This window comes from Crocodylus porosus, unplaced genomic scaffold (assembly GCF_001723895.1).
Source record: "Crocodylus porosus isolate Cpor-Errol unplaced genomic scaffold, CroPor_comp1, whole genome shotgun sequence".
NCBI classification, from domain to species: domain Eukaryota; kingdom Metazoa; phylum Chordata; order Crocodylia; family Crocodylidae; genus Crocodylus; species Crocodylus porosus.
The window spans coordinates 90,242,693-90,263,687 of NW_017728947.1; positions in this window are offsets into that span (position 1 = coordinate 90,242,693).

The following is a 20,995-nucleotide window of genomic DNA, read 5'->3' on the forward strand; positions in this document are numbered from 1 at the left end:
TGTGGCCTGCTATAAACTAGTCAGGGGGGGATCAGCAGGCATTGGAGGAGTCACTGTACCCCCGAGCACTGCCAGGAGTGACCAGGAATAACGGTCACAAGCTGGCAGAGGGTAGGTTTAGGTTAGACATCAGGAGGTGCTACTTCACAGTCAGGGTGGCTAGGGCCTGGAACCAACTTCCAAGGGATGTAGTGCAGGCTCCTACCCTGGGGGTGTTTAAGAGGAGGTCAGATGAACACCTTGCTGGGGTCGTTTGACCCCAGTAGTCTTTCCTGCCATGGCAGGGGGTCGGACTAGATGATCTGTTCAGGTCCCTTCCGACACTAGAAACTATGAAACATTTGATTTTCAATTAGTAAATTCTGCTAAGATGGGAAATACAGGCCTGTAAGCAAACTACATAAGAGATATCGCTCTCTTTAGCATCTACTGTCATCATCACTAGCAGGCCTCTTATGCCTGTCCTTCAGTCACACTGTACAAAACCTATTTTCTCAGTTCACTCTTCATTCCAATCTTTCACGAGAATACAGTGGGGATAAATCCTAAATGAGGATTAGAGTGCTCCCAAAACATCCCTTCTTTCAACTGAATGTAGAGTGTACATTTGTCTATTCTTCCCTTTACAAGAGGCTTTTACCCAATTGAAAATTAGCTACCTTCAGTTTTTTTAATAAGGCAATCTTGGGCATTGTGCTCTGTGTGGCCACAGAGGATTGAATAAAAAGGAACTGAACAGCCTTAAGTTACAACACGGATGGATATTCAGATTAGATGCTATGGAAAACTTTCTAACTACAAGTATTGGAACACCTTGCCAAAAGCAGCTGTGGAATACACAGCGATGAAAATTAAGTGCTGGTTAGATAAAGCATGACAAATATATCAGTATCAAAGGATTCCAGTATAAGCTGGATGTGCACAACATTGAGAGGGTCCAGAGGAGGGCCACCCGCATAATCTGGGGACAACAGGGCAGACCCTACAATGAGAGACTGCAGTACCTGAACCTGGTGACCATCTATAAACTCATTGGGGGGGACCAGAAGGGTTTGGGAGAGACCTTGTTTCCTGTAGCGCCCCCTGGCATAACAAGGAATAATGGCCACAAGTTGCTGGAGAGTAGGTTTAGATTAGACATCCGTAAGAACTACTTCCCAGTCAGGGCGGCTAGGATCTGGAACCAGCTTCCAAGGGAAGTGGTGCTGGCTCCTACCCTGGGGGTCTTTAAGAAGAGGCTTGATGCCTACCTGGCTGGAGTCATCTAAGCCCAGTTTTTCTCCTGCTCAGGTGGGGAGTCGGACTTGAAGATCTACAAGGTCCCTTCCAACTTGACTTCTATGATTCTATGAAGCTAACAGGGTGTAACTTATGCCCTCCTGATTCAGCGGTAATATACATGAAGCAAAGCCAGTCCAACTTTAACCCTACATCATTCAGGAAGGAAAAGCAATTTAGCCAACCTGTACTATGTGATCATGAAGCTATAAAACTAGAGCTAAAAAACAGGTAAGTTTGTGCCTGCTCAGACACTTCTCTGGAATGATATAGAAAAGGATGAATCTTCCCCCAGTGTGGGGTTAAATGAGATGACCCCTTAAATCCCTTTCTGGCTATTTTTGTATTATTTCTGATGATTCTATGACTACCATCATCCCAAGCCAAAAGCACTTCTTCCTTCTGAAAGTACCAAATTCAATTAATCAGCTTAAAAGTATCATTCCTGGCACAAAGTCCTTGTTCCATTAACTAGAGTTCCCAGATGGTTAAAAGGAAGGGAAACAGTTCTTACTGATGACATGGCTTGGTAAGTTTCTGAATCAGCCTCTTACTATATTTGTGCTGGTCCACAGTTGAAATTTTTGGACCTATATATCAATCTTCCTTTTGATATATCCAGGAAAGATTTCTGAACCAGTCCATCAAGGATTTCCTTGATATTTTAAGTATAAAACAGCATTTCAATAAGTCAGTCACACCTCATTGGAGATACTGCCTGAGGGTACTTCTGCCAGAAGTCAGGGTGCCTATACACCAGGGGCAGACAATTATTTTGAGCAGAGGGATGCTTACCCAGTTTTGGCAGGCTGTCAAGAGCCACACAGGTAGCCCCGTCCCTTGACAGGTGCCCCACCCCCTGGTCACCACCTTGGGACCAACGTCCCAATGTCTTGGTACTAATGTCCCAGGGCCAGCACCGGTGGGGCCCAAAGCCGGACACAGGCTGACAGGGATCCTTGGAGCTGGGCTGGGCTGCACCAGCAGGGAGGGGGGAGCTAGCCTGGCTCCACAGAGCCCCTGTCAGCTTGGACCCTGCACTCCTACCACCCTGCTCTGGGCCCCACTGGCATGGGCCCCAGGGCACCGGTGTGGGCCCCATGTTCTAGCTGGCTCCCTGCCCACTCACACCCAGTGCCCCCCAGCCCTGCGGTACAGGCAGTGCAAAGCCCTGACCCCCTGCTTGCCAGCAGGGAAGAAGCTGGGTGTTGAGTATGGGGAAAAGTGGCCCCTCACCCGCCACCCCGTGTTACAGGCACTCGCAGCCCACGCAGGGCCGTCTGGAGCAGGCACAGGCAGCAAGCAGCTGCCGTGTGGGCTGCTGGCCATGGGGCAGGCGAGGGGCCACTTTTCCTTGCACTCAGCACCAGTTTGTAACCCGCCCCACTGCCAGGCTTGCAGTGGGGCTGGGTTACAAACTGGTGCTGAGTGTGTGTGTGGTGGGGGGGCAGCCCCTCCCCACCCCATGCCTGGCACCCCGCGCTGCAGCTGCTTGCAGCCTGCCTGGGGCTGCCTGTGCCTGCTCCGGACAGCACCGCACAGGCTGCAAGTGCCTGCACCATGGGGCACTGGCCCTAGGGCAGGCGAGGGGCCACTTTTCTCCATGCAGGGAAGGAGCCCAGGGAAAAGCTGAGAGCAGGGGGTAAGTGACCCCTCCCCCTGCCCCACACCCAGTGTCCCATGCTGCAGGCACTCGCAGCCCACGTGGGGCTGCCCAGAGCGGGCACAGGCAGCCCCACGTGGGCTGCAAGCAGCTGCAGTGCAGGACACTGGGCGTGGTTGGGGAAGAGCCACTTTCCTCCCCCCCGCTTTTCCTTGCCCGGGGTCCCCGCCCCACCCCCACTTACCTGAGCTTCCTTCGCCAGGGCAGTCACATGCCCCCAGCTGGGGCTTCTGTCGGGGGGGGGGGGGGACCTGCTGTTGTTGAAATCCACTGGGCTTCCCCTGGTTCCTACTGCCCTTGGTTCCTGTCATCACTGATAGGAACCAAGGGCAAAGAAATATTAATTTTCCAATTTTGTAAGGGGCCCTGTGGGCTGGATAGAATGGCCTCATGGGCTGGATCTGGCCTGTGGGCCATATTTTGCCCACACCTTACAGACTAAGATATACAAAGAGCATAAATTTTCATGAACCTGAGCTCATTTCATCAGATGCTATGAAAGGATGAGCATAGACCCACAACTAAAGTGGAATGGGTGAGCTGACCAGAACTACTATCAATTCATCTAGTCACAAGTTCAGTATTTCTGCAGTGTCAACCTTTTCACTGCTGCATCATCTACTAGATCCTTCCTCATGGCACAATGCATTCAGAACCTTCCTGCTAAAATGAGAACAAACAAAGAGCCCACTGTTCTAAGTCCAGGCATGTTATTGCCACTTGTTCAGACCACATGATCAACTGTGCAAATCCCTCAAAATACAGAGGTAAATTCTGCCTATTTATACACCACCCTCGAGCAGGATCTCAGTCCCACAAAGCTAAAAATACTTCAGCAAAGTCTTCTTGGAGAGGCTGATACTGTTCCTATTTGTATGGCAAGTGATCAAGCCAAACCCTAGAATTTGATCTCTAAACAAATTACCCAGGCAAGGGATTAATTCAGTTACCTAACTGCATTTCCCTAAATTGGGCTTCCGATTTTTCCCTCTTATTTAAAGGTTCAAAAATGCTGGAAAAGGATGATTAAACCACAAGTTGGTATCTTAGCTATTAGAGACAGTGTTCTCATCAGAGTTCTTTTTAAATGCAAGAGAGAACAGTTTCAGTTTTTTCTGGGCTGCCTCCTCTTGTAGCCCTTCCCTTTTGGGAAGAGAGGTTCAGCATCCTCACCATCTTCCCTACCTGGAGTTATTTTTAACATCTTGTCTCCATCTTTTATATCTCCCCACTCGGACATCCCATTTTAATCCTGAATGTCACCAAGTTATCTGGTAGGCATGCGTGAGCTTTTTTTTTAACTAGTACTGCTTCTTCTGTGCTCCAGTGTGACTTATGAGCTCTAGGATTCTCCCATTCTCTGAAATGACTGGTGACTAGTTAGATTAAAGAAAACAAGCATCAGGTCCTATGTCACTGTTTTTCAACCCATGGGTCACAAGAATATATGAAAGAGTCGTAAACAAACTTTAGAAACGGATTGACAAAAGTGGATTCTCCTTTAAAGGAGAAAAACGTAGGAAACCGTGACTTTTCCCATGCAGGCTGAAAGAATTCCAGCCTGCAAGGGGCTGCTTAAGGCCTCCCCTGCCCTACACATCCACTCCCTGCCCCACACACTGGGCGGGGCTGGGGCCTGGGGGCAGCAGGTCACAAGTGGCCAGTGTTTACAAATGGGTCCAGCTACAAAATAAATAAACAAACAAACAAACAAATAAATAAATAATGACTCAATCAAACAGTGGTTCTTAACCTTTTATGTGACAGTTTATTGTGCCACATAGCCCTTCCTTACATTTTGGGTGTAGGAGGCATTAGAGTTCTGAGGCTGCCTGATGGATCTGTATATGCAGGAAAGAGAAGATTGAATGACGAGTGCGTTTCAGGCCAGTGTTCAATCAGAACATAGTCAAAAGGCACAATACTTCACCTGAAGTTTAAATGGAATATTTATAAATAAAAGTTTAATACATCCTGCAAACCACATTTCAGTTGCACTTCACCATCAGCATACCTGAGACTGACTAGTTTAAGAGATGGGATAGCAAGATGACTTAAAGATTTTTTTTAAAGCAAATATTTACATAAATTACAATATTTTTAAAAAGCAAAAAGTGGACCGCCTTCAAAAGGTCTGAAAGAGACTGAAAATGGTCTTGAAGTAAATGGGCAAACTGCATCCTGGAAACCATTATTAGGATTCATTAAAAAAAGAGCTTCAGCTGTAAAACTGTCATGGTTATAGCAGTAGTATAAACTACTGTCTTTTCCTGGGGGGGTGGGAGAAGAGAAAGGGCCACCAAACATAGCACTAGGTCTCTACCTCTTCTGAGGTGAAGTTCTGCAATGCATTTCCACATAGACCAAGCCCAGGTTACACCCCACAGGTGCTAACTACAACTACTTCATCAGGTCCAACTAAGGTTTGAACCTGGCCAGTTTCCCTGTGGAAACCTGTGACAGTGACACAAGTGTCCTCAAAACAAAACCCATTCTTTTCACAGCTTCCAATGCTTTGATCCTTCTGAGGAAAGTATTTAAAACTTGTGCCTTTCTAGGTCTCTGTGGCAGTGCTAACTCTCAGAGTGGAGGAAAGAAAACTGCCTTTACTCACCTGTGTCTGTGCGAGATTCCCTGCCTGTCAGCCTTTTGCACAGTGTTTCAGCTCTCTCAGAAGTTCCTCCCTTTTCTAGAGCTCAAGGTTTTGGGTGGTCTTTGATCCCAGTCTCAGCAGGAACGAATACATAGACACTTTTGCAATTTATGGCCCTCCCCGTCATCCGAGACAAGCCTCCAGCATCACTTATGCTTTTCCTACTTCGTTGTTTAATTTCAGATCTGCTTGGAGTTAGCCCTACATATTCAGGCAGGCAAGAATACAAAACTGAACAGGAAAAAACAAAAAAAATTCTTAGCAATAATTCAGTTATTTTGAGGGGCAGTTAAATACCCTATTCCCCTTGAGGAAACTTGATATGCAAGGTCTAAGCCCAAGGGCAGCTTTCTGCATTAAACACTTTCATACTACAAGAATGCAAAACATGACAGACATTCTGTGATCTTAGAGCCTTGTTTGCGTATCTGAATTGCTTCACTTCTATTTGATGACACTAAGATTTTAATATGGATTTAAAAGCTTGCACGTTGTTTTTTTCCCCCCCTTTCTACGCTGCTCTTCTCCATTTGGTAAGCTTTAATTTTTCCCTTCTGAGTTTTATATGAAGTTAAGAGCCAGGCTGACTTCAACAACCAAGATTTATAAAGCACAATAGCTTTTTGCCATGAGATCTTTATTTGTTCATCAGCATCAAGGATTTCAGCAGTTCTGGAAACAGGTATTGTAGCACATGTACATGGGATCATTGTGCTATGTTTCACTAAGTGCTGCATTACATTTGTACACAAAAGCAACTCCAAATTATTTCAGTCACACACTATATCAAAGTCTCAGGAGCTAAACTAGCCCCTTAACATCTACATTTAGTTCTTCAATATTACTACTGCAACCTGAATTAACTTTCAAATAAAAAAGTAACTTATGAGCAAAGATGTTTCTGTTTGATGTAGAAATGTACCCTATATATGGTGGAATCAAAAGGAATCAATTAAGCCAGGAATGAAAGCTTTAACCAGAAAGCCATTTTAGTGGCTAGCCTGCAAACTTGGATCTTTGTTTACATTTTCCCCCTTGGCAAGAAGAGGAAGTTATGTCTTCCAGATTTCCTACAGCAAGCTCTCTCTGGATTTCTGAAGTGATTATTCCTTGTCCTCTAACATAAAAGCACTCACAGAAGAGAAGTTTTATATAAAAGTTTACAGAGTCTCACATGCATTAAAACCCTAAAATGGATGTACCGTTTTATTGAAAGCTGTATAAACATACATCTTTAGTGAGTTTTGCAATACCCACATACTTCAACATGCCTGTAAATGTAGCCAATGTAACAAGTAAATTCTAGAACCTGTGGGAAAATGAATAAGCAGATTTCAGCTATGCAGTCATAAAACTGACCTTTGAGTACAGTGACGATAATCCTTCCCTAACCTTGTCTTTTATTTTTACAAGCGTTCTAGATGAGTATTCTTTGACTTTGAACAGGGCTGTGGATTTTACAATTTTATGGTGAAGGCAAAGGTTTGTTACCAATCAAACAAGGTTGTAACTGGATATGGTAATAGACTGTAATGAAACATTTCAGCTAAACATGAAATATTATCTTCTGGCCCATGACTGCATGAATTGTTAGCCTTCTTACTCTCTACGACTGCATGAATTGTTAGTCTTCTTACTCTCTACAACAGAGGTGGGCAATTATTTTGGGCAGAGGGCCACTTACTGAGTTTTGGCAAGCCATCAAGGGCCGCCGCATAACAGGCAGTCAGGGGCAGATAAATATTAATTTTCTAAATTTTTCAGGGGCCCCTTGGGGCAGATAGAATGGCTTGGTGGGCTGCACTTGACCCCCGGGCCAGATTTTGCCCACCCCTGCTCTACAATGTCCGTTGTTGCCACTACTCCACATTTCTCCCCTCTATTTCAGTGATTCCCAAAGGGCGTGCCATGAGAACAGAAGTTTCCCACAAGATTTCCCTGTAAGAGGAGGTAAATTCTCTCCTCCCCCATCATCCACCCTGAGCCTGCCCCAGCTGTTCTAGCAGTGCTTGAGACTACTCCTTTGTCCCAGCATCCAGACAGGCCATGCTGCACCCCTGCTATCCCCTCCAAGCACCACACTCAGCTGCAAGTTGGCAGGCAAGCACACAGACAGAGCCTGGCTCGTCCCCCCACCCCACTCCTCTCTTTTTTCTGCAAGCAAGCAGAAAGGGCCAAGGGGTAGTCATTAATGTATGAGACCCTGCAGGAGCAGCCTTAGCTTGGGGTTGCCCTTACCCCAGAGGTACAGACCAGGCCTTGGGAGTGGGCAGACAGTAGAAAGAACAGGACACAGAAGAGCCCTGCTCCCATCGCCCTTAAGTGGCACCAGTTAAATCACTGGTTCTCAGTTTTTTTATCCTCAAGGGCCCCCTCCATATCTTTTCTAAATACAGATCTAGCTTAATGACTTTCAATTGGGGTGCTACAAAATTCACAAAGTGTGCTACCAATCTTAATGCTGAAAGTATGCCCTGGGTATCAAAAGTTTGGAAAACCCTGTTTCTGTTTAAAACGTGAGATTTTTTGTTTTTGTTTTTTGTGACTTCCCCACATCCCCCAGTTTGGAGAATCAGAATAAAAAAGTTCAAAGAGCCTATGTTCTTCTTACTCTATCATCCACAGATTCTTCTCTACAAAGAATGGGGAACATGCACCCTTGCACAGTCTAAACTGGCTTCTTACAGGGCAGTGAAAGGTATTTACCCCTCTCCCAGAGGCAAATCTGGCTCTCTTCCCCCAAGTCAACCACAAACAATTTCCTTTTTTAATCACATGTTGCCACTTCATTACCAGTTACACTTCCCACCTCTGCTGATTTCCTTTCTCCTCCTCTAATTTAAAAAAAATCCTGCAAAACAAAGTTGTGTGTTACCTAGGTACGGAAAGATGGGATTTTCTATTACAGGAATAATCTGCTGCTGTGCTATTATAAGAATGATCAACTGCACAAATACAAAAAAAGGGAAACAACTGGCTAGGCAGCAATTCTGCAGACAAGATCCTGGGGATTACAGCTGATAACCAGGGATCTTGGTTTTCTCTGTCTGCCATGGAAAAAGTGTTTTGAAGGAAAAAAACGTGGGAAACCACAGGTTTCCCCCTGCAGCCTGGTAGAGTTCCAGCCTGCAGGGGGCTGCTTGGGGCTGGTGGGAGCAGGACAGTGCACACACACATGCACGTGGGAGCAGTGAAGAGCAGCTCTAGCATCTCCCTCCAGGTAAGTCTATGGGGCAGATGGAGAGCTCTGACAACATGGCAGTGGAGCATAGGTGATGCAGAGGGACATTGGGGGGGCGTGGCACATAGCCTCCCAGCTTTCTGCACCCACTGTGGGGCGGGGTGCAGGGCTGCAGCCAGGCTGGACCAGCTCTAGGCAGAAGCCACCTCCATGGCCTAGCAGGCAGGAACCAATGCAGGAGGGGGTGCCGCACTGCCATGGCCACTAAGGTGAGGCACCCCTTGCCTGCTCAGTGGCAGCAGGGGCATGATATGCAACAACCACTGTCACACCCCACCTTGGTGGCCACAGCAGCACAGCCCTCCCGCCCACTGGACTGCATAAGCAGCTCATGCCCAGAGCTGGTCTGACCTGGCTACAGCCCTGTGCCCCACTGTGGGCATAGAAATCTGGGGGAGACTAGGAGGAATCCTCCCCCCTTCCCCACACACCCATCCCACACACTAGGAGCCTGAGGTCTGGGCTTGAAAAAGTGAGGGGCACCAGCAAGGCTGGGAAAGCTGTGGTTTAGGAGTGAGGGGCAACAGCATGGGCAGGATACAGGCATATCACGGCTGCTTAGCACCACAAAGCAGCAGGGGAGGACAACCACAGTGAGTGAAGGAGGGAGCGGAAGCTCTGATTTTCCATGATAAAAACAAAACAAAACCCAACAAACACTAAAATATCTAGGTATTTAAAATTTATTTTATTATAATGACTGAAGCACTGGTAGGCTTCCGGATGGCTTTAAAATTGTAAATATATCAATATCGATAGCCAAGTATTAACCAATAATATTGGCCGATACCAATCTGATAACTAATTTACTTCAATATGGAAGGCATTTTCAAATATTGAAATAAACCTTTTTTGTGGCGCACTCCAGCAGCCTACTGTGTTACATGTATCAGCATCCCAGCTTAACAACGGTGGCGGGGGTACCTGAACTAAAGGGTTTTTTTTAATCAGAGAAAGCCACTCCTGCCGATAACACACTGAACATGAGTGTCAAGTTGGTGTTAAAAAGCAGACATAAAGCAGGATATATATATATACACACACACACACGCGCGCGCGCGCGAAAGTACTGCATGCTAGACACAGAATGTAGTCCTTCTACTGTAGTCAGCACTCAGGCCTCAGCTGGAGCAACAATGTTCAAGTTTGACCAAAATGATTCAAGCAGCAAACCATTTGAAGAGAATCTAGATGACAGCAACAAAAACGATTCTGGGACATAGAGAAGAAACTGATTTGTTGAGTCTATAAAAGATTGCAGAAAGGCATTATAACATTCAGGTATATCAAAAGCTACTACCAAGCCAAAAGTTGTAAACTGTTTTCCATGCACACTGGGGGCAGGACAAGTAGTGGGTTTTAAACTGCAAAAATGAAATTTAGGTACATATTAAGAAAAACTTTCTAATCATAAGGACAGTTAATCATTGTTCCAGTGGTCATCTAGCAAGATTGTATAACCTCCAGCACTGGAAGCTTTAAGAGCAGGTTAGACAAATGTTTAACAGAAATGGCTTAGGTATAATTTTTCTTATGTTGGGGCAGGCAGAAGGAAGGTGCAGATGACCTTTTGTGGTCCTTCCAATTTTCTTTTTTTTTTAAATGATCACCTGAAGTCCTTTAATAAAGGCTGGATGCCTTTCTAAAGGTATGTTGCAACAGAAATTCTATTCTCAATGCAAGTCATTACTGGGTGAGGCGGCTCTGACCACCTATATGATGAAGGCATTAAGACTAGATAAGGGGTCGGCAATACCAGGCCAGAATGACCCAGCTTGTGTCCAAGATGGGCTAGCACTAGAACCCAGCCACTACTGCCACTTCTCCCCATCACCTAGTTGTGGCATGGCAAAGCTTCCTTCTGCCCTCCCCCTCCACTGGATGCCAAGTGTTGCTGGCCATAGGTCACTGACCCCTGAACTATAATACTGTAATGGTCTGCTCTGCCCCTATAATCTATGGAAGCTGGTAGACCAAAAGGAAGAGAGAACTGAAGTCAAAATTACTTTTCCCAGATTGCATCAGTACAACCAACCCTAAAGCCTATGTATTTTAAACACTGTGTTGTTATGCAGGTGACAAGAGCAGTTTCTCATTACCACTAACACCTGCAACAGAAGTGCTAGTTAGCACAACAAATGTGCTTCACCTTGAGATCATATGGTGTGATAAAGATGAAGGGGGAAGGAGAGAAAAAAAGCTAGGTGAATGATGGCTATATCACATTTACAGCTTGTATCAGTTCAAAGATGCTCTTTTTAATGACTTTTAGCATCCACGGTCTAGACATTTTCCACATTAAAAAAAAAAATCAAATTGGAACCTAAAAAGGAGAGGGGTGTAAGAAAAATGCTTACTACATTAGGCATCCTCAGGATACAGTGGAACCCAGCATAAATTATTATTTGCAAATATAACTTTCCTATAGAAAAATAAGAAAGATCATAAAAGAAAAACGGGACTTGGGAAAAACCTGACAGATATCCAGAAAGCCTGAAAGTCTCAGTCTATTAACTAAAACTAAAAAATTCTGATCGAACATGGCACTGCAAAAACTGCTGGCATTATTTTAAATATTCTCAGAAGTGTGGCTAAACTATTGTGACAAACGCACCTCATTGTATCTGGCTATGCTTTCCTTAAAATGAATTTTTAAACCCCCAAAGCATCTACAGTTCTTTTAGAAGTCTGCTTAAGGCAGGTACTTGTGAGGACTGTGATTTTTTTCTGGTAAGCTTGTAATCAGTGTTTGGAGTAAAAAAAATTAAATCAGTACTGCCTAGGTTATAGCACAGGGGTGAGCAATTATTTGGGCCTGTGGACTACATAGGGAGTTTTGCTGAGGTGTCACAAACTGGGTCAGCATGCACCCCCTTCCCCCTCTGCACCAACTCACCAAAACTCCTGGGGCTGTGGGCAGGCTGGGAGCAGCGTTCAGGAGTGGGAGGGATAGGCAAGGCCAGGATCACTGCGGTGACAGTGCAGGGCCAGGGCTAAGCTGTTGGTGTGCTCAGAGCACTTCCCTGTCCACAGAACTGGGGCCCTGCCCTGTCCCCAGCTCTGCGCTGTCACCACCCCAAGACCCTGGGGTCTCCATGGAGACCAGCTGGGAGCTGTGCAAGCAGGGTGCTCTGCAGGGTGGACATGATCAGAGCACCTTGTCTGCATGACTTCCAGATGCTCTCCATGGAGACCCCAGGATCTTGGGAGCCGGGTTGAGGCGGAGCCCTAGTTCTATGGGCAGGGATGTCCACTGAGCACACTGCCACTCTGCCCTGGCCCCACATTGTCGCCATCCCAAGATCCCAGGGTCTCCTTTTTCCCACCCACCTGTCCTGCTCCCGAACACCATTCCTCACCAGCCCGCAGCCCCATCCTATCTGTGTGGCCAAGCACCCTGCCCTCACGGGTTGCATTGCAAGTGGTGGGTACAGGATGGACAGGCTGGGGTGTTCTAGCAGCGGGATTGGGACCAGCAGTAACAGCCAGAGGGAGCCATCACTGCCAGGGCTGCCAGAAACAGGAGTCTGGAAGCACTGCTGCCACAACTCTGCTGCGTGCCCAGGCGCCCACTATGGCTTGAGCTGCCCCTGTACTTGGGTGGGGCAGGGCCAAGGAATCCACTGTGTGCTGGGCAAAATTGTTCTGCAGGTGCAGACCATATTTTGCCCACCCTTATTATAGTGTCTCAAAGTTATATCTTGACCAAATACGTAAATGTAGAAACACATGCATATTTTGCCGAGACTAAAGTTATCAGACACTACAGCCAGAAATAAATTAAAAGCATTGTAGTAGTAGATAAATGTTGCTATGCTAGAATACGTTTTAGTATTTCCATTTCAAACCTCCCTTCTGGAGGTGTTTAATAAGCGACTAAAAACTGATGCGATTTGAAATGGTCGAGTCAAAACTGGTAGGTATTTTCTGATTCATGCTAGACAAGTATCTTGTTTTAAGAACTAGAATACAGTAATTAATTATTTTTAGATTCCTTTTGACATTAAGAATAGATGGTAGAGTTAGTATTTGCAATTCCCCTGCAACATACGTACTTTTTTGCATAATACTGAGTGAAAAATCGAATGTCCATGTTGCCAGTCAGACGAAATTACAGGTGCATGGTACAACTGAAAAGTTTGGCCATTAAGGCGATAATTTTTCATGTTCTATGCACTGAACAGGATGTTTGTTAGAAAATGCTGTGATTACATTCAGTTCATCTTATTCAGTGTCAACTTTGTTAAATTTGTAGTTTGGAAACAAAAACAAAGAGAAATGCACTTCTTTGGTTTTATTCTTGTTAAAAACATCAGTTTCACCACTATTCCTAATAGTTAATACAGGCATGACTCCAAGATATTGCATTTCATCAAATTACTATTATTTATTCCCATCTGTACAACATTATTCAAAGAATGTGAATATTATGGCATACCTCAAAACTTCCTAGAGATATCACATTTTGGTGAAACAAGACATTTTCATCAGAAATACAAAGCGTGATAAAAATTAACATTTTTTTTCCTTCAGCATTAGGATTCTAATGGTGTCTGAAGAGAACACAATGCACAAATTATATTCATAACTATGCTGTGAAACCATCTTTAAGTTGCTAAGCTAGTCCCACGTATTACATACAGTACTTGGTATTTTTTCATCTCCCATATGGGGATCTGTATCACAGTGTTCTAAGGCAGTGTTTCTCAAATTGTGGGTCACAACAGAAAAGCAGGTCAAGAATATTTGAAAGGTTTGTGAGCAAGTCCCAGAAAAGTATGGGAAAGCATGGGTTTCCCCTTATGGGTTGGCAGCATTCCAGCCTGCAAGGAGCTGCTTGGGGTGACTGGAGGCAGTGGGCGCACATGCATCTGCATATACACATGCACATGGCCAACATGCAGCCAGGTAGGGTGGTGGAAGCAGCACCAGCAGCAGCTGGATGCAGTTAAGTGTACAGGGAGTGGTGGTTGGAAGGCCAGAGCCTGGGGACTGTGGGGAGGGAGGTGCTTGCTGGCACTCTGGGAAGGTGGCCATGTGTCAAGGGTGCATCAGGGCAAGGCACCCATCCCTCCAGCAGGGGAAAGGGGCAGGAGACCCTTTGGGGGCAGCGGCACCAGGGCTGGTGTCCATACTTGCAGGGGTGTGGTAGCCAGGTGATGCTACTGGGGGGCAGGTGGGGTAGTGACCAGGGGGCAGTGACCAGGTTGCCTGATGTGGCTTGGGAGCCCCAGCTCAGGGCTGGGGCTGGACTCTCTGCCATCATGCTTTGGCAAGGCTGGGGCTGGGCTGCGCGTTGGGAGCAAGGGTACCGGCAGGGCCACAACTGGCCAATGTTTACAAATGGGTCCTGGTACAAAAGAGATTGAGAACTACTGCTCTAAGGTGACACTGCCCTGCCTTTTACCTAACTTCAGACAAGCAGAACCAGCTATGCATCTCAGAAGAGTTTCAATATGGCAACTGCTGTTTGAAGCTGTATTCCCATTTCACAACTTAACATACCATCAACAATACAGTCATTCAGAAAAATACTTAAGAGATCTATATATAAACAAGCATGTTTCTTACTGAAAATAAATCACGTTGCTTAACTGTTAGCATAGGTATTCTTTTTAGATAGAAAAGACTACTTGTAAATACTGATGTGTAAATATAAATATATAAAAATATAACTAAGAACCATTCTTCTCCCAACAGTACATGTACTGACTGAAAATGACAAAATCCTTTTTTAAACCTACTTAAAAGTTTCTGCATAGAAATATGTACTTTCTTAAGTGCATTTAAAAAGGCACCTTTCACTGAACAGGCGCAGTAGCATTTTAAGATGAGGTCTCACCAGAATAAACTTATTAAATTATGCCTGAGGGCCTGGATGTACATGCTTACACTAGAGTAAGTTGCATCAGTTTTGTATACTGATGTCTTTTACACTGGGCTCCAGGGTAGAGAGTTAAATAGTTATTCCAAGGTAGTTTGAGCTATGCACTGCATGCCAACCTTAAAAAAATAATAGTTGTCCTTGATGGCCCAGTAAATAGAGTTTGAGTCAGGATTGTTAGTATTTAAAATGTGTACTTTCCAGTTTTCCCATTTTAAAGAGTATTTTCTTACAGTTTATCAAAATGACTCACTCATGGAAATAGCTTAACTTTTATCTTAACTATAGGAAGGATAAATTTAAAAAGTGCATGAAGAGATGATTAGAGCTAATCAAAACTTCGAATTTCTACATAAAGACATTGGAAAGTTTGCAGTCACAGACTGAAAGGAAGAGAAGAAAAGAACAAGATCCCTGTGGACATTGACTTGGGCTAAAGGAACACTGCTGATAGAAGATAACTACTTATCTGGATGCGTCTTTTAAAGGGAAAAGATATCTTTTTATACATTATATTTGATGAGTTGGATTCATTAATAAATTAAGTTTAAAAAACTTAGAATTTCCTGCAGAAGAGAAATTCTGGGATTTCAGAAGAGTTTGTTCCAATTCAGAACACTAGACATGTTGTGTGAAGAGTTCTAAGCAGTTTTCTGTTTGGAAAAATCCAAATATTTCTGTTCAATTCTTTGCCCTAGTAAAACATAGTGACCAAAGGTCTCAACTTGAACTTTACAGGGGTCAGGAGTTCCCCATCAAAGTACAGAAATGCTAAAAGTCACATCCCAAGCTATGAACTGCAAGGCCTGGCCTTCTTGGAAACTTACCAGGAGGAGTTGACAGAAAAACAGATGGACCCTGCCTGTGTCAGTAGAAGTCCGTCAAAGCAAAATAATGTTTCATAGAAATAGTTCCATTTCAGAGAAGTGACATTTTCTGACCAGCTGTACAGAAGACTTCTCTTCTATATCAGACTTTTAGTTCTTACAGTTTACAAAAGACCCTGCTCTTTACATTCAGACTCTTCTAATTCCTAAAGTAACTACTAGTCCTTTAATTTTCTTGTTGGTACACAAAAACATATATGCATATTTCCATGGACTCATTTCAACTCTTGATTAAAATCTTACAAGACAGGCAATTAGTTTCACACGAGGAAGGTATAGCTGCATCTATCTGGGTTTTTTGTAATGTAGATTAAAAAAAAAATCTCATTAACAACTTTTCAGATGCACTAAGTACACAACACTCTTAAGTACCTAAACTAAGGGTGTAAATGGTCAATGCCTTTGTGCCAGCATAAAAAAAAAAGGATATCACAAGGGCCAAGCAAAGTGACATCCATACAATTAAACTGCAGAACTCAGTGCCACAAGATACTGAAGCCAAAAAACTGTTTAAACAGAAGTCAAACCAGAAGTAGCCAATTACATAGGCAATATTTAGGATTATAGGCACATTCTAAACAAACTACAACTCACACATTACACGAATACAAACTTCAGGGCATAAGCTACCTTTCAATTTTTAGGAGTCATTTCCCTTGAAGTAACCTGCAATAGGCAGTTCCAAGGTAAACTTTATCTGCAGCCACTGGTTCTGGTCACTTAGAAGAAATATTTTCATGCCAATAAGGACACTAGAGATGCTGCAAGGTGGCTACACTTCATCTCTTCCAGGATTTGGCATGCAGAGTAGGAACAAGGTGGCACAGGGTTACTCCTGGCTTGCCACAAAGATGGGACAGTCTTACTCAAAAGAAAAAAGAAAGTGAGAACCGAGGATCTTAGATCCTAATCCCAGGTGAGCCAAACATCATTTAAATGCTTGGTATTAGACCAGCAAAGAGAAAAAAAAAAAAAAAGAAATTGACAGAAAGCAGCAACACACTAAGAATTAGATGCTGCAACTCAGGTCAGATTTCAGATACAAGGTATAAAATAAGTGCTGCTTAAGCTTCAACTGAAATTTTACTTCCTCTTCCTTCCTTCAAGGCCAAGTAAAACTTTAGTCGCTTATACATGATGTGCTGTGGTGGTCTCAGATTGCTTCTCACCAATCTTTAGCACGGAAGCCACCAATAGTTATTATCCTCTATGACAATTATACAGGACAGCTACCTTACAAACCATCACTATTGCCTTGCGTTACTCCACTGCAGAGTATGCATGGCCAGTATAGGAATGATCAGTTCATGCCAAGAAGACAGACCCAGCTGTTCTACAAAGACAGCTGTCATGAAATAACAGGATGTCTAAAGCCAACACCAAAGGATAGCTTGTACTACTGGCTGGCATTGCACCACCTGATATCAGAAGAAAGTTAGCGAGCCCAAAAGAATTATCACGGCACATGGAAGATCCTACACTTCCACTCTGTGATCACACAGAAGTAATTAAATGGCTTAAAACATGAAAGACTTGTGACCAGTGTTGCACCATTGGACACAGTGACTGACAGGGTGTGAGTGAGGTTATGGAATGAAAGATTATGTGCAGTCACATGCTCCAAAATGGACCAGGAACCCCAGAAAGACCTTCCAAGAGGGGTGGATCTTGACTGGCCAACATGGTGATACCTGAATTGCCTACACATGCAAACTAGAAGATCAAAAACAAATATGACTGACTGGGACTACTCTAATGACACAACTATATGTGAGTGCGGGGAAGTACAGACTATGGAGCATGTACTTTTTTGCCAACTCCTTGACAAGACCTGTATGGAGGACCTCTCTGCAGCAATGGAGAGAACCATTGCTTGTGCACAATTCTGGAAAAACATCTAGTTTATGACAAGGACACCAGAAGAAAAAAAATACAGAACAGAGACTAAGTGGGTCTGAAAATTCAACTAATACAAATAATACTGTCATTTGCAGAAGTGGTCCCTTATGGCATAAGCATATTAGAACATTAACAAGTAAAATAAGCTTTGTAATTCTGCAGTAGCTTCTATTTAAAGACATTGACAATTAAGCCTCACATTCTTGTAAGGTCTCAGGTGGCAAAAAAATGATGGACAGTGGGTAATACACATGCATTAACATACTTTCATTAATGCACATTAAATCTAGTACCTCTGCTGAGGGGGGGGACAGGTTACACATGCTCTGGGGGTGGGAGTGGGGTGCTCTCCGAGAGCCACTCTAATTAAAGCACTCAGACTGTGTCGTGTACCAGTGTCCCCATGCTTCAAAATAGCAGCGGGGCATCATTTAAAGCTCAAACAAGCTTTAGTTAAAGCATCCCCACCACATTTTTGAAGTGTGGGGACACTGATACACAAGACATGGAGGCTGTCTGAAGCACACTAATATAATAGGTTTCACAGACATCAGGGGCTGGAAGTGACCTCATGAGATCATTGGGTCCAGCCCCTCCACCACAGCTGGTAAGTCAGCTGGGATCAAGCAACCCCAGCAAGAACTATATCCACCTGTTTTTTGAAAGAGTCCAGAGTAGGTGCTTGCGCCACCTCTGGGGGGTGGGGAGTTTGTTCTAGACCCTGGACACGCACATCATAAAGAACTTTTTTCTTATGTCTAGTCTAAACTGGCCCTCCTGCAGTTTATGTATGTTAGACCTTGTTATTAGCACACTCCATAATTACAGCATGTCAGAGCAGCCCCCTGGCTCATGTACAGGCACCCTCCATTGTGAGATGCATGCTAAGGTAGGCTAATACTCATTTTCCTAGCATTAACCAAGTGCATTAGTGAAAGTGCACATTGTAAATGATGCTTTAGTGTGCATTAAAACAGGTTAATGCACATGAAAGTCCATGTGTCGACATGCCCAGTGACAATGTGACTCAGTTGGTATTACTTAGAGTATGTGTTAGAGGCAGATCTGACCTCAGGTTTCCCAATTCAGGTTGTATGCTATAAACACAAGACGAAGCTTGCTGATACCTCTTCTGAACCTGTTGCAAAGAAACAAATAGAAGCCTCTATGGCCACTGATTTGGTAATTGCTACAAATACATTTCAGAAGTATAAAAGCTTTGTTTCTAGTTGTATTTTCCCCAATGTTTTTTAAAAAGTATGCCACAATGGAAAACTCAAATACTGAACTAATAAAGGTTGCAAGTGTGATTATTTGGCTATTTCAGTATATAATAAATATCTTTAAGTTGCATTGTTTTATCTATTGGTCTCAACACACTATCCCATATAAATGTATTTGAAAGTCGCTTATCTCTAATGAAAGACAATTATTTTGTTTGTTCTCAAGATTCTAGTAGTTTTGCTGAACTGAATTTCCAGAAATGGTAGGGGAGACTGCTCATTCTTCCATTGCACCTGAATCTACTTGATCACCTTCTACACAGAAGATTTTATAACTGACTCTTCAACAGGCTCAAAAGCTGGAAAATGGCACAACAAGCCTGTACAAGTGTTCTAGGATGACTTATAAAAATAAGTCTAGTTCTCATGTATGTATCTTTTCAAGTCAGTCAATGCCAGCTATATATGATTTCATCACTGCTGTAATCTAAGACTCATCTGGGGAAACTGGACATACAAGGTAACTCATTTACATTAAAAAGATACTACAATAAAGAGTTAAGCCAGAGAGCATAATTACAACAGCAGAAGTGGTACAGTGTTTCAGACATAGAAGCTGCACATCTATTATGACCAGACCTATAAAAAGATGGGAAAATATCAATCCAATCCAAATGCTGGTAGACATTTGAAAGCAATCCTTAACGACACTATGTCAAGTATAAAGGATTTAGTATCAGTTATCTGGAAAGCGTCTGAAATAAGAGCAGACACTGCACATTCTGAACAAAAGACTCTCTCTCAAGCTTTTAAATGTCCTACTCACCTGCCTTCAGACTGAATCTGTCAATTCCAATTAAATGATCAAATACTGCCCATCACAGAAACCTTCAACATACTACTATGGATACCGCAAACGTGATTCACTTGGCCAGCGGCACTACAGAGGTGCTTGGTGTAGCACGAGGCAGTATATGTTCCCAGCTGTCTCAATGACTTTGGATATATCTGTTGCAAGTCTGATTACATTCTGCAAAGGGAAAACGCCAAAGTATGCCTCTGTGACACCTTAACTCTGAAGTAATCATTTTCACCTTTCCAGTCCCAAGAAAATATAATCCAAGAGTTCACGTATTCTTTGGAAGACAAAAGATGCACAGAGTCACCATTAAAAAAAATTAAACAATCACTTATACCAGGATTAGACTCTTAATGGGGGAAGGGAGTACACTTTTACTCTGATATCACAGCAAAAGCTTCAAGTGGGGAAAACAATAAGTCACTGGATTAAAAGGGATTCCTCCTTCCGGGGGGGTCAAAAATATGGCCGGTGGCTGAACCTGGCCTTCAGAGGCCTATCATCCGGACCACAGTGCTGCCCGCAAGTCTTGGACTAGCCCCACATGCTGGTTTGGACCAGATGTGGCACACATCACATGCAGCATGCAAGGCCATATCATGGGGCCAGAAGAGCTTGACATCCTGCCCTAGGCCAGGACAACACACAGATATTTGTAAACTCCAAGGGAACAGGGAAACAAGGGTTACGAAAGGTCTACGAGACTCTCAGCAGCATCAATACTTTCACAGCACCTTTCAGCTAAAGATACCAACACTTCACATGAATGAATGCAGACTGCCTCAGCAACTGAGGGGAAAAGCAAGTCAAGCGATTACCACTACTAAACCCAAGCGCAGATGGAGCGAAGGGAAAACACAGCTTGAAGTATCGTTCCCTGTACTGCGGCCTGAGGGTGGCCGTGTCCCCACCACTGTCATCTGAACACTGCTGCCTTCTCCCTTTCCCCGGCACCGGTAAGATACAAAGAAGGAAAAGTAAGAAGGAAAAAGCAAAGCCCCTAGGCTAAGTGCTGACAGGAGTCGAACGAGACCAGATCCCACAAGTCTGAGCACCGCTCTGTCTGGCCAGGACCTGCCCACCCCGCGGGGCCAGGCTGGGGCTGGGGCATGAGCCCCCTCGGGCTTGAGGGGGGCAGGCGAGGGGTCCCCACACCCGGGGGCGCAGCGGGGAAGAGGGGCTGCTGCCCGGCCGGGAAGGCGATGCTGGGCCAGGCTGGGCCGCGGGGGCACACAGGAGCCGAGGGTCCCGGGAGCGGACATGAGGGGGCCCATCCTGCAGGGAAGGGGCAAGGGGGTCCCGGCCGCGTCGGAGTGACACCACCCCGCTCCGCCAGGACAGCAGCGGGCCCCGCGCTCGTCCCCCGCCCGACAGCTCCTCTCACCTGCGGCAGCCGCCGCCGCCCGCG